We start from the raw sequence: 10,137 nt of genomic DNA on the forward strand, positions 1-10,137 counted from the left end.
ATCTTTGCATGGGATTGATCCCTTTGATATTCCCAAACAGAGAAAGAGCCAGAAGGAATATTCATTTATTCATTCAACAAATATTTATAGCCCACCTGCTCTGTGACAGGTGTGGTACTTGGGTGAGCAATACAGAAATGAGGACTGTCCTCTTAGAGTAGACAGTCTAGCGGAAAGGGAAAAAAAATACAGAACAAATAATTATGCAAATAAGTGCAGGAAAGAATGTGTTGCTATGAGAGTATGTAACAGGGAAGACTAAACTATTAGCAGAGTGGTGGAAGAGGGTGGTCAGGAACAGCCTTTCTAAGGAACTTTCAACTGAGCTGAGACCTTCTGCATGAGAAGAAGTCATCCAGGCAAATGCAAAGAGTTGGGGAGAGAACTATATGGAGAGACACACAAATTCCAAAATGCTGAGAAGACCCAGAGAAAGGAAGGGTCGCAATACCCTTAAGAACCTGCAAAGTCAGTGTGTTGGTTTCCTAGAGCTCCTGTAACAAATTACCCCAAATGCAAGTGGCTTAAATCAACAGAAACGTATTCTCTCACAGTTTAGGAAGCCAGAATTCCTAAATCAAGGTGTTGGCAGGGCTATGTTCTCTTAGGATGCCGGGCAGGAGAATCCATCCTTGCCTATTGCTCTTTCTAGAGGTTCTAGATGTTTCTTTGGCTTGGGACAATGTAATGCCAATTGTTGCTCCCATCTTCACATGGTCTTCTCTTCCGTCTCTCATTAGGACATCTGTCATTGGATCTGGGGCCTGCCTGGTTGACTATGACCTCATCTTGAGATCCTTAATCACATCTGTAAAGCCCTTTTTCCCCAATTAGGTCATATTCATGGGTACTGGTGGCTAGGACATGAACATACTTTTTGGAGGCTACAATTCAACACACTGCAGTCAGCGTTGTTGAAAAGTAGTGGGTGTGGAAGTGAGAAAAGTAGAGCAAGATGAAGCCAGAGAGAGAGGTTATGGCCAGATTATGCATGCCTTTGGGGCCTTGCTGAATATATTAGTTTTCTACTGCTGCATTAACTAATTACCATAAAGTTAATGGTAAATTATAAATAACAGAAATAACATCCATTTATTATCTCAGAGTTGTGTGGGTCAGAAGTCTGGACACTGTGGTTCAGCTGGGTCCTCAGCTCAGGACCTCACAAGGCTGAAAACACAGTGTCCACTAAGCTGGACTCTTAATCTGGTGGCTCTAAGGAAGCTCATTCAGGTTTTGGACAGACTTCAGTTCCTTTCAGTGCCTTGACACGTGGGCATCTTCAGGTTCAACGCATCCTGAATCCTCATATTTCAAATCTCTGACTTCCCCTTCTGCTACCATCCAAGGAAATATTTTTCTTTCCAAGGTCTCATGTGATTTCATTTGGCTCACCAGGATAATCCAAGATAAATTGCTATTTTAAGGTCAGAGGACTAGTAATCCTAATTACATCTACAAAGTTCCTTGTGCCATGTAACGTAAATATAGCTTCCTAAGAGATGTGGCTAAACTTCTATTTGGTAACACTATCAACAAGTTTTTAAGGAAATTAGAAATATTCAGAGAAAAATCCTAACCTTTGATGGCACAGGAAACAGATAAGATTTTCTTCAATACACTCCTTGGTCAGCAACAAAATACTGGACTGTGTGGAAACTGGGGCTGGTTTATTATACCATTTCAGTGAATAGTTTCAACAAAAGACTTCACTTCTAATAAAGCAATGAAATCCTCTCCTGCCATAGTTTGAACTAACATCCCAAGTTTTCATCATCCAAACCAGCTTCTAAGTCAAGGCTCAAATATCAATTTTTAGCCTGTACTGTTTTTGTCAGTACTAAAAACATTCACATGAAAAAACAGGTTGGGGAAGCAATGTGGAAGTGAATTTTAAATCTTAAATATATTGATGTCACTAGCCAAACTGAAATTTGTAAAACCAACTACCCTGAATCCTGGAAAATGAAAGACTGTTTTAATCCAAAGTTAGAATAAAAGCAAGAGCTTATGGAAGGAGAAACATCAAAAATGCAAGCTCTTCTATGTTTTCATGAATTTTATGAAGTGAACAAAAGAACTACTAGAAATGAAGACAAATGTAAAAACTACTCAAATCAGCCAAGGAGTCTCAAAGAGCTATGGCCAACACTTTATATATATTACATTTCCCCTTTCATTTAAATCCCATACCAAGTCACATAGTCACTCCCTCCTTGATGCTCCTATTTTTTTTTTTTTAAAGATTGTGTTTATTTATTTGAGACTCAGAGACACAGAGAGAGACAGAACACAAGCAGGGGGAGTGGGAGAAGCAGGCTTCCTGCTGAGCAGGGAGCCAGACGCAGGGCTTGATCCCAGCACCGTGGGATCATGACCTGAGCCAAAGGCAGAAGCTTAACGACTGAGCCACCCAGGCACCCCGATGCTCCTATTTGTATATCAGTCCCTACCCTCAGACTATGAAATCTTCGAAAAGTATTTTGGTGGGCACTCCAAAAATGCTTACAGCGTGAATGAAGTTCCTTCCCCACCAGAGTATCAAAGATGTTCCTGCTTAGCCCAACCCAAATTTATGACTTCTCTTTTCAACAACTGTGGTAGTTACATTGGAGATACTAATTTGATAGGCATTATGTATTGTTTTCTATTATGTGTGTGTACCTGTGTGTACCTTATTTCCCCACTGGATTGTATTGCCCTTGAGGGCTAAAATTAGAATCTACAGCCTCCTTGTCTTAAAAATGAGGACGATCTTATCTATCTTGAAAGGCTGTCATGAGATAATGCAGGTGAAAATATATAGTACAGTAACTGGCACGAAGAAAATGATGATTAGCTTTCATTTTCTCTCCATTTTTATTATTTTGTTTTCCTCACGGGTCCTATTACAGTGTCTTACACAGAGTAGGTGCTCAATAAATGCATGCTGATGCACTGTGAGGGCTGTTAAGTTCAAGGAAAAGTTAATGCAGCCCAAAAATTAAAGGGCAAGATCTAGGAATTGCGGCGTACTTGAGGAAATAGGAGTTCTATTCTTGACATTGCCTCCAGCAATCGATAATAGGATAATTGGGCTATCATCATTGTTTAAAAAGTTTTAGAACAAATTGTTAATGCATAATAGTACTGTGGTGTTTTAAACATCACCAGAGAGACGACATTTTCAGTAACAGATGTTAAGGGGGAAAGCTGGAATTCTGTCCAAATAGAAATGCTGCTTCTACTCAAGGTTAGGATGGTTTGGGTCATTAAGTAGAGTTTGCATTTTATTTAACAAGTAATACGAGATACCTTCATATGAGATATGAGATACCTTCAAGACCATCCACTGATCAGTGAATTGTAAAGTGCTGACATTACATACTATAGCATATAACACAGCTGGCTCTCCACTCCACACTTTTTCTCCACATTATCTACCTCAGTGGGTAACCTCCTTGCTCAGTATGGTTTTTTTAAGATTATTTTATTTTATTTATTTTTTTATTTTATTTTATTTATTTAAGTGAGCAAGAGAAAGAGAGCAAGAACACAAGCGGGGGAGTGGCAGGCAGAGGCAGAGGGAGAAGCAGACTCCCCGCTGAGCAGGGAGCCCAATGTGGGGCTCCATCCCAGGACCCTGCGATCAAGACCTGAGCCGAAGGCAGACACTTAACCTGACTGAGCCACCCAGGCGCCCCAAGATTTCATTTATTTTAAAGAGACAGAGAAAGAGAGAATGGTGGGGAGGGGCAGAGGGAGAGAGAGAATGTCAAGTAGACTCTGCACTGAGCACAGAGCCCCATGCAAGGGCCCGATCTCACGCCCCTACCATCATGACCTGAGCTGAAATCAAGAGTTGGAGGCTCAATCGACTGAGCCACCCAGGCGCCCTTTTGCTCAGTGATTTTGGATGGGTGCTTCTACCATTGCAGAAAGTGGTAGGTCTGAATGGGAAATTAGGATTTCATAACAATAACTAAAAAAAAAAAAAAAAAAATCACTCAAATCTATTCTGTCAACACATTGCAACTTCATATTCCCCTAAACCTACTGTAAGTGAATAATATAAGAAAGGAACTCTCATAAACATACAGATGACAATCTCAGGAAAATCACGCTATTTGTAAAAGAAGCCTTCTTTGAGAAAGTAATTGTTGAGGCTTAAGATAAGAAAGGGCAACTGTCCTAGAAGACACAGAAACAGGAGAACTGATGAAGAGGAGGAGTGGAATGGCAGCTGTGGGGAGGGGCACTGGTTGCGGGGGGAGACAAATGTGAAAATGAGAGCGAACACGCAGAAATCCGTGAGATGTATTTAAATCTCAGAACCAAACTAGCTATCCAGAGGGAGCTGCTTTTCATCTTCTGAATTGACACAAGCCTTTTGAAACCTCTGTGGCTTTGACCTTTCATTATTGCAGAACACAGGCACCTGCCTTGACCCCTTTCCCCGAGCCTCTCAGCTGAGGTGCCAGAGCCGGTGCCCTCAGCCACTCTGCAATAGCATGAGGCTTTTGCTGCTCTCACTTCAAAACCGGTCAGATCAGGAGCTGTGAGTCTTTCAAGAAAAGGTTTTTCTCTCAGCACCAGTGTTTTCGGTGAGAGATGTAATACATCAAAGCGGAGAAGAGATGCAATCATGCAGGGAATGATTTCAAAAACTTTAATGAACCGTTTAAAATAAACTCATTTGAAGGTAATTTAACAACACCACTTTTACAATTAAAAATACTATTTTAGCATGCAAATGCAGAACATTAGTCCCATGTCAGGATGGAAAATGAAGTGAAACTGAGGGGCTTTTGAAACATGAATGCGATCTCAGTAATTTCTCATCACTCCACGGTGCTCTTAGGCAGCCTAATGAAAGAATGAATTGATTTAAACAACACTTTGTTGGAGCAATGGGGTTTGAGGAATTAAATTAACTTGATGGTTAGTTGTGAGAGCTAGGCTTGGAACTGGCATTATATTGTTACTAAAATTAATTTCCATTCTTTCCTAAGTTTTATTTGGATATTTTTTCTATTTATTCCTAAAATATCAACCAAGGGGTTCAGCAGTTAGCAGAATACCTCATCAGTCCTCTTCAACGTATTAACATTTGCTTGAAAATGTGTATGTTAAGGCAAAATTATACTCTCTGGGAAAAACAAACTGGACTCCAGATGCTGCCCCAAGGAATTGCAGTAGCAGCTGAGTCTGACTTTGAAGGGTAACAGGAATAACAAGCTGGCACATGGACTAAGCCAAAACAGCAATTCTCAATCTTTTCCTTCACTGTGACACAGCTGACAAATCACATTCATGTAACACATCCATGGCTGTTCCAGGTTACAGATCTCAGCATTGCTAAGATGGGCTGCAGGTTATGGGCAAATCTCAATGCACCAGCTTCAACATACAAGCTCCTTTCACGCTTGAAGTAGATCAGAATGCTAGTAAGCAAAAGTGACATTAGGTAAACTTATATAAAGCTCAAATTCTTAAAAAGTAGGTCATAAATTTTGTACCTTAACTGCTATAAAAAAGAAAGATTTAAAAGATAACAGATATTATCACGTTAGATGAAAACTTACTGACATGCAAATTTCCTGGTGCAAAGTATTTCTCTTTCTATAAATCTAACTCTAGTTTTGTATTATTTATTTATTTATTTATTTATTTATTTATTTATTTATTTATCTGAGACAGAGAGAGACCAGGGGGAGGGGCAGAGGGAGAGGAGAGAGAGAATCTTCAGACTCCCCTACGCAGGGCTTGATCCCAGGACCCTGAGACCATGACCTGAACTGGAATCAAGAGTCAAACATCCATACACAAACAATGAATCATGGAACACTACATCAAAAACTACTGATGTACGGTATGGTGACTAACATAACATAAAAATTAAAAAAAAAAATTAAAAAAAAGTCAGACATCCAAAAGACTAAGCCCAATAACAATATTATTGGTAACAACTTTTACCATGATTGAACAGTACAGAGTAGGACATTCCAGGCACAGGGTGTGCATTCTCCATTAAATTCCACATAAACTGTCCAAGATGATAGTCCCCATTTTAAGGAAAAACAAACAAGGATTCAAACTTGCCCAGGATTCTACAGTTGGCAAATGGTAGAATTAGGATTTGGTTAAAGGTCTGTGTCCGCTGTGATTTGGTAGTCACATGTCACCAATGTCCACTGTCCCATGAAAGAAAAAAATCAAGACACAAATAGGATTCTTTCATTTTTTTTTATCTCTCATGCAAGACCTCATGATCCAAAGAAGCACTATTCTCTTTCAAAGAGCTCTCTTGGGAGGCTATACACATACTCCCACCAGGATGCATTTGTTCTAAAGAAGAGACCTTCAAATCTAATTTGTGGGTCAAGTGAGAAAAGGTCTCATTTCCTCCCAATCTTCTGATGATTACACAAATGTAATTTTAAAAATGGTATCTCCATCTTGCTCACCCACCTAATCTCTATAGAGAGTTTTCGATGAGGACTTACAACATGTTTTTAGCAAAGACAGAATCATTAAAACATGCACATAACATCTGAGGAGACTATTTTGAAGGACACAACAGATGTTCAAAATTTTAAATTCTACTATATCTATTTTTTATAGACTTTGCTTTTAGAGCAGTTTTAGGTTTATAGCAATATTGAGCAGAAGGTACAGAAAATTCCCATATACCACCTTTCAAAATACAGTTTCCCCTATTAGTAACATCTGCCTTCGTGTTGTGCATTTGATTAAATTGATGACCTAATTAATACTGATATATTAACTTAATTGCATAGTATACATTAGCGTTCACTCTTGGTATAGTACAGTTCTACGGGTCTTGACAAATGTATAATGTCATGTATCCATTAGAATATGACACAGAATAATTCCTCTGCCCTCTAAATCTTCTGTGCTTCAGGGACTCATTCCTCTCTCCCTACCCCCTAGCTTCTTTCACTTAGAGGTATTCATTTAAGTTTCATTCATGTCTTTTTATGGCTTTATAGCAACATGTTAAAAGAAAAAGTACAAAGATGTTTATCCTCCGTCTTACATCCTCATTTCAAATAAGTGCGTAGGGAAAAAGACTAAAAGGGGTTGGTCAAAATGCACTAGGATGGTGAGGTCATGGTTTGCGGGTTTTTTGTCTTTTGTTTTTTGGGTTTTTTTTTTTTTTTTTGCCTATTTCCAGATTTTGGTTTTTGAAATTTTATAGAGATATGTTTTAAAACAGTGTTCAAAAAAGCAAGCAAGGAAGTCAATCATATCTCCCCATTGCTCTTTTCCATTTATTTGACATTCTAGTTAAATGCATTTCTCTCCCCCTTCTTTCCCCATATCTGGTTTATTTGACCTGAGAGTTAAAATTATGTGCATCCTTTGAAAGAGAGAGAGGAAAAGGCAAGAAAGAGAATACAAAAAAGGCAAGGGAAAGAAACACATTTGGGAAGAGTCAGTGATATTTCAGATAAACCCATGAGTATTCATAGCCCCCTTGTGGATTTATAAACACTTATGGTCAAAGACGACAAACATCGTGGCAGTGAATTAAGTGTAACTTAGTCCTGCTGTGCAGTGTCTCCTGTTCAGGAAAAGCTCACCTCTCAGCCCAAGTCTAGTAAAGGGTAGTTCTCATCACAGCTGTGGTGCACTGAGCCCTTTCTTCATGTCCGACATCATGCTACACACTTTGCACACATTACTTTTTACAATCCTCTCAGCACTACTATGAGACAGACATTTAACAAATGAGGTTGAACAAGAAAGTTGGCTTCAAACACAGATTGGACTCAAAAGCCTGTTCATATCTACTAGATACTGCCACAGGTTACAATATATGAAATCCATACACCTTCTTATCACCAATGGTAACTTCTCTTCTAGAGCTGAGAGTTACCATGGAGTGGGGGAGGGAGAGTGTCTGAACCAAAGACCAGCACTTAGAACTGCCCAGAGGTTTCCCCGGGGCTAAATGGGAGAACTCAGTAATTAATGTATTTTAAAAAGCCCTTGAATGGAGATACTTCAGACCCAAGGTTCCCTGCCTGGCGCAACATCAGAGGTTGAAGACAATTAAACCTAGACACAAACCCCAGCACCACCTCTCCATTTCCATGTGACTGCTCTTATCCTCAATTGCTTAATCTATAAACTGGGGATCAAGTAAAGAGGTTATTGAATAAAAATCCACTCCACTGATCCATTAATTTAAAAAGGCAATGAAGCTCTTTATGGTGCAAAAATAGAAACTCCAGGCTCAAAAAATTTGGCACTGAGTGGCATTCCTGCCTCAGTTCCTGTCTCCACCACCTAGTAGAGTAACCTTGGGCAAATTCTTTCTTTTTTCTTTTTTCTTTTTTTTTTTAAGAGGAAGAACGGGGAGGGACAGAGGGAGAGGGAGAGAGAATCTTAAGCAGGCTGCACACTCAGCACAGAGCCTGATACGGGGCTCAATCCCAGGACTCTGAGATCATGACCTGAGCCGAAATCAAGAGTCGGACACTCAACCAACTGAGTTGGATGCTCAACAATCCAGGCGCCCCAACCATGGGCAAATTCTTAACCTCTGCATCTCTATTGCCTCATCCCCAATATGGGGATAGTGATGCCTGGCCCTGGAGGTTGTTATGAGGACTAAAATGGATAACTATAGCCTTGCAAGCCTGCTCCAGAGCTGCCCATGCCACCCAGCCATGGTCAACCCTACTGTGTTCTTTGATCGCCGCGGTTGGCAAGCCCTTGGGCCGGGTCTCCTTCAAGCTGTTTACAGACAAAGTTCCAAAGACAGTAGAAAACTTTCATGCCCTGAGCACTGGGGAGAAAGGATTTGGTTACAAAGGGTTCTGCTTTCACTGGATTATTCAGGGAATTTTGTGCCATGATGGTGACTTCACATGCCATCATGGCACCGGTGGCAAGTCTGCCTACCTATGGGGAGAAATCTGATGATGAGAATTTCATCCCGAAGCACACGGGTCCTGGCATCTTCTCCATGGCAAATGCTGGACCCAACACAAACAGTTCCCAGCTCTTCATGTGCACTGAGTAGTTGGATGGCAAGCATGTGGTCTTTGGCAAGGTCAAAGAGGGCATCAATACTGTGGAAGCAATGAAGTGCTTTGGGTCCAGGAATGGCAAGACCAGCAAGAAGATCACCATCACAGACTGTGGACAAGTTTAATAAATTTGACTTGTGTTTTCTCTTAACTATCAGCCCATTCCTTCTGTAGCTCAGGAGAGCATCCCTTCACCTCCATTTGCTTGAAATATCCTATAATCTTTGTGCTCCTCCTGCAGTTCGATGGGTTCCATATTTTTCTTACTCCCCTTCAAGTCTAGCTGGATTACAGAGTTAAGTTTATGATTATGACATAAAAACTAAACAGTAACTAACTAACTAACTAAATAAATAAATAAATAAATAAATAAATAAAATGGGTAACTACATAGAGTAAGAGTTAATAAGTCATATTCCTCAGACTGGTTTTAATGAGGCTGTTTCTCCAAGGATTTGGCAGGGAAGAGGGTTTAACTATCAACATGAGAGGTAGCAACTCAGAGACCATTCCTATGACATGAGTGAAGGTCATTCCATTAAAATGCTGTCATTGCAGCAAGGACAAGGGAGTTGGAAGCAAAAACCAGGTATGTTACAGTGAAGAAGTCAAGGTCAGGGTGAGAAGAAGTATAAGTCAAGGTCAGAGTGAAGAGAAGACTATGTGACCCACATTGCATGTACAGTGTATATTCCAATTAGCATAGTTTAGAAGTGGTGCCTTGCTGTAAGGGACCCTGGCTTTGGCATAAGACTGCCAATATAACCCTTGAATCAAATCCAGGTCTCATCATTTAGCTTTGAATTCTTGAAAAATTTATTGAACTTTTGTGAGCCTCTGATTCTTCATCTATAAAATGGGAATAATAAGACAGTCCTGGCAGAGTTGTTCTGAGGATCATATTAAGAGCACTAACGCATGTATATTACCTAGAAAATGACTAGCTGACCTCAAATAGGCATTTATTATCTTTTTGCCTCTGCGGAGCTAATTGTGTCAGGAGGAGAAGATAAGAGACCTGCATAGATCTACAAATCATCCCCATCAGAAAAATTATATCATCACACTCTATTTTCTCTGCTCAAACCCTCCTTAA

The 10,137-nt window shown here is 40.0% G+C and overlaps 1 pseudogene; it reads left to right on the forward strand.

The window, feature by feature from the left end:
- The first annotated feature begins 8,678 nt into the window (after positions 1–8,678).
- On the forward strand, positions 8,679–9,166 carry LOC114215403 (peptidyl-prolyl cis-trans isomerase A pseudogene; annotated as a pseudogene).
- The last annotated feature ends 971 nt before the right edge of the window (positions 9,167–10,137 follow it).

Source organism: Eumetopias jubatus, unplaced genomic scaffold, assembly GCF_037043125.1.
Source record: "Eumetopias jubatus isolate StellerSeaLion01/CBP00866 unplaced genomic scaffold, mEumJub1_p1.0 scaffold_13, whole genome shotgun sequence".
In the NCBI taxonomy this organism is placed as follows: domain Eukaryota; kingdom Metazoa; phylum Chordata; class Mammalia; order Carnivora; family Otariidae; genus Eumetopias; species Eumetopias jubatus.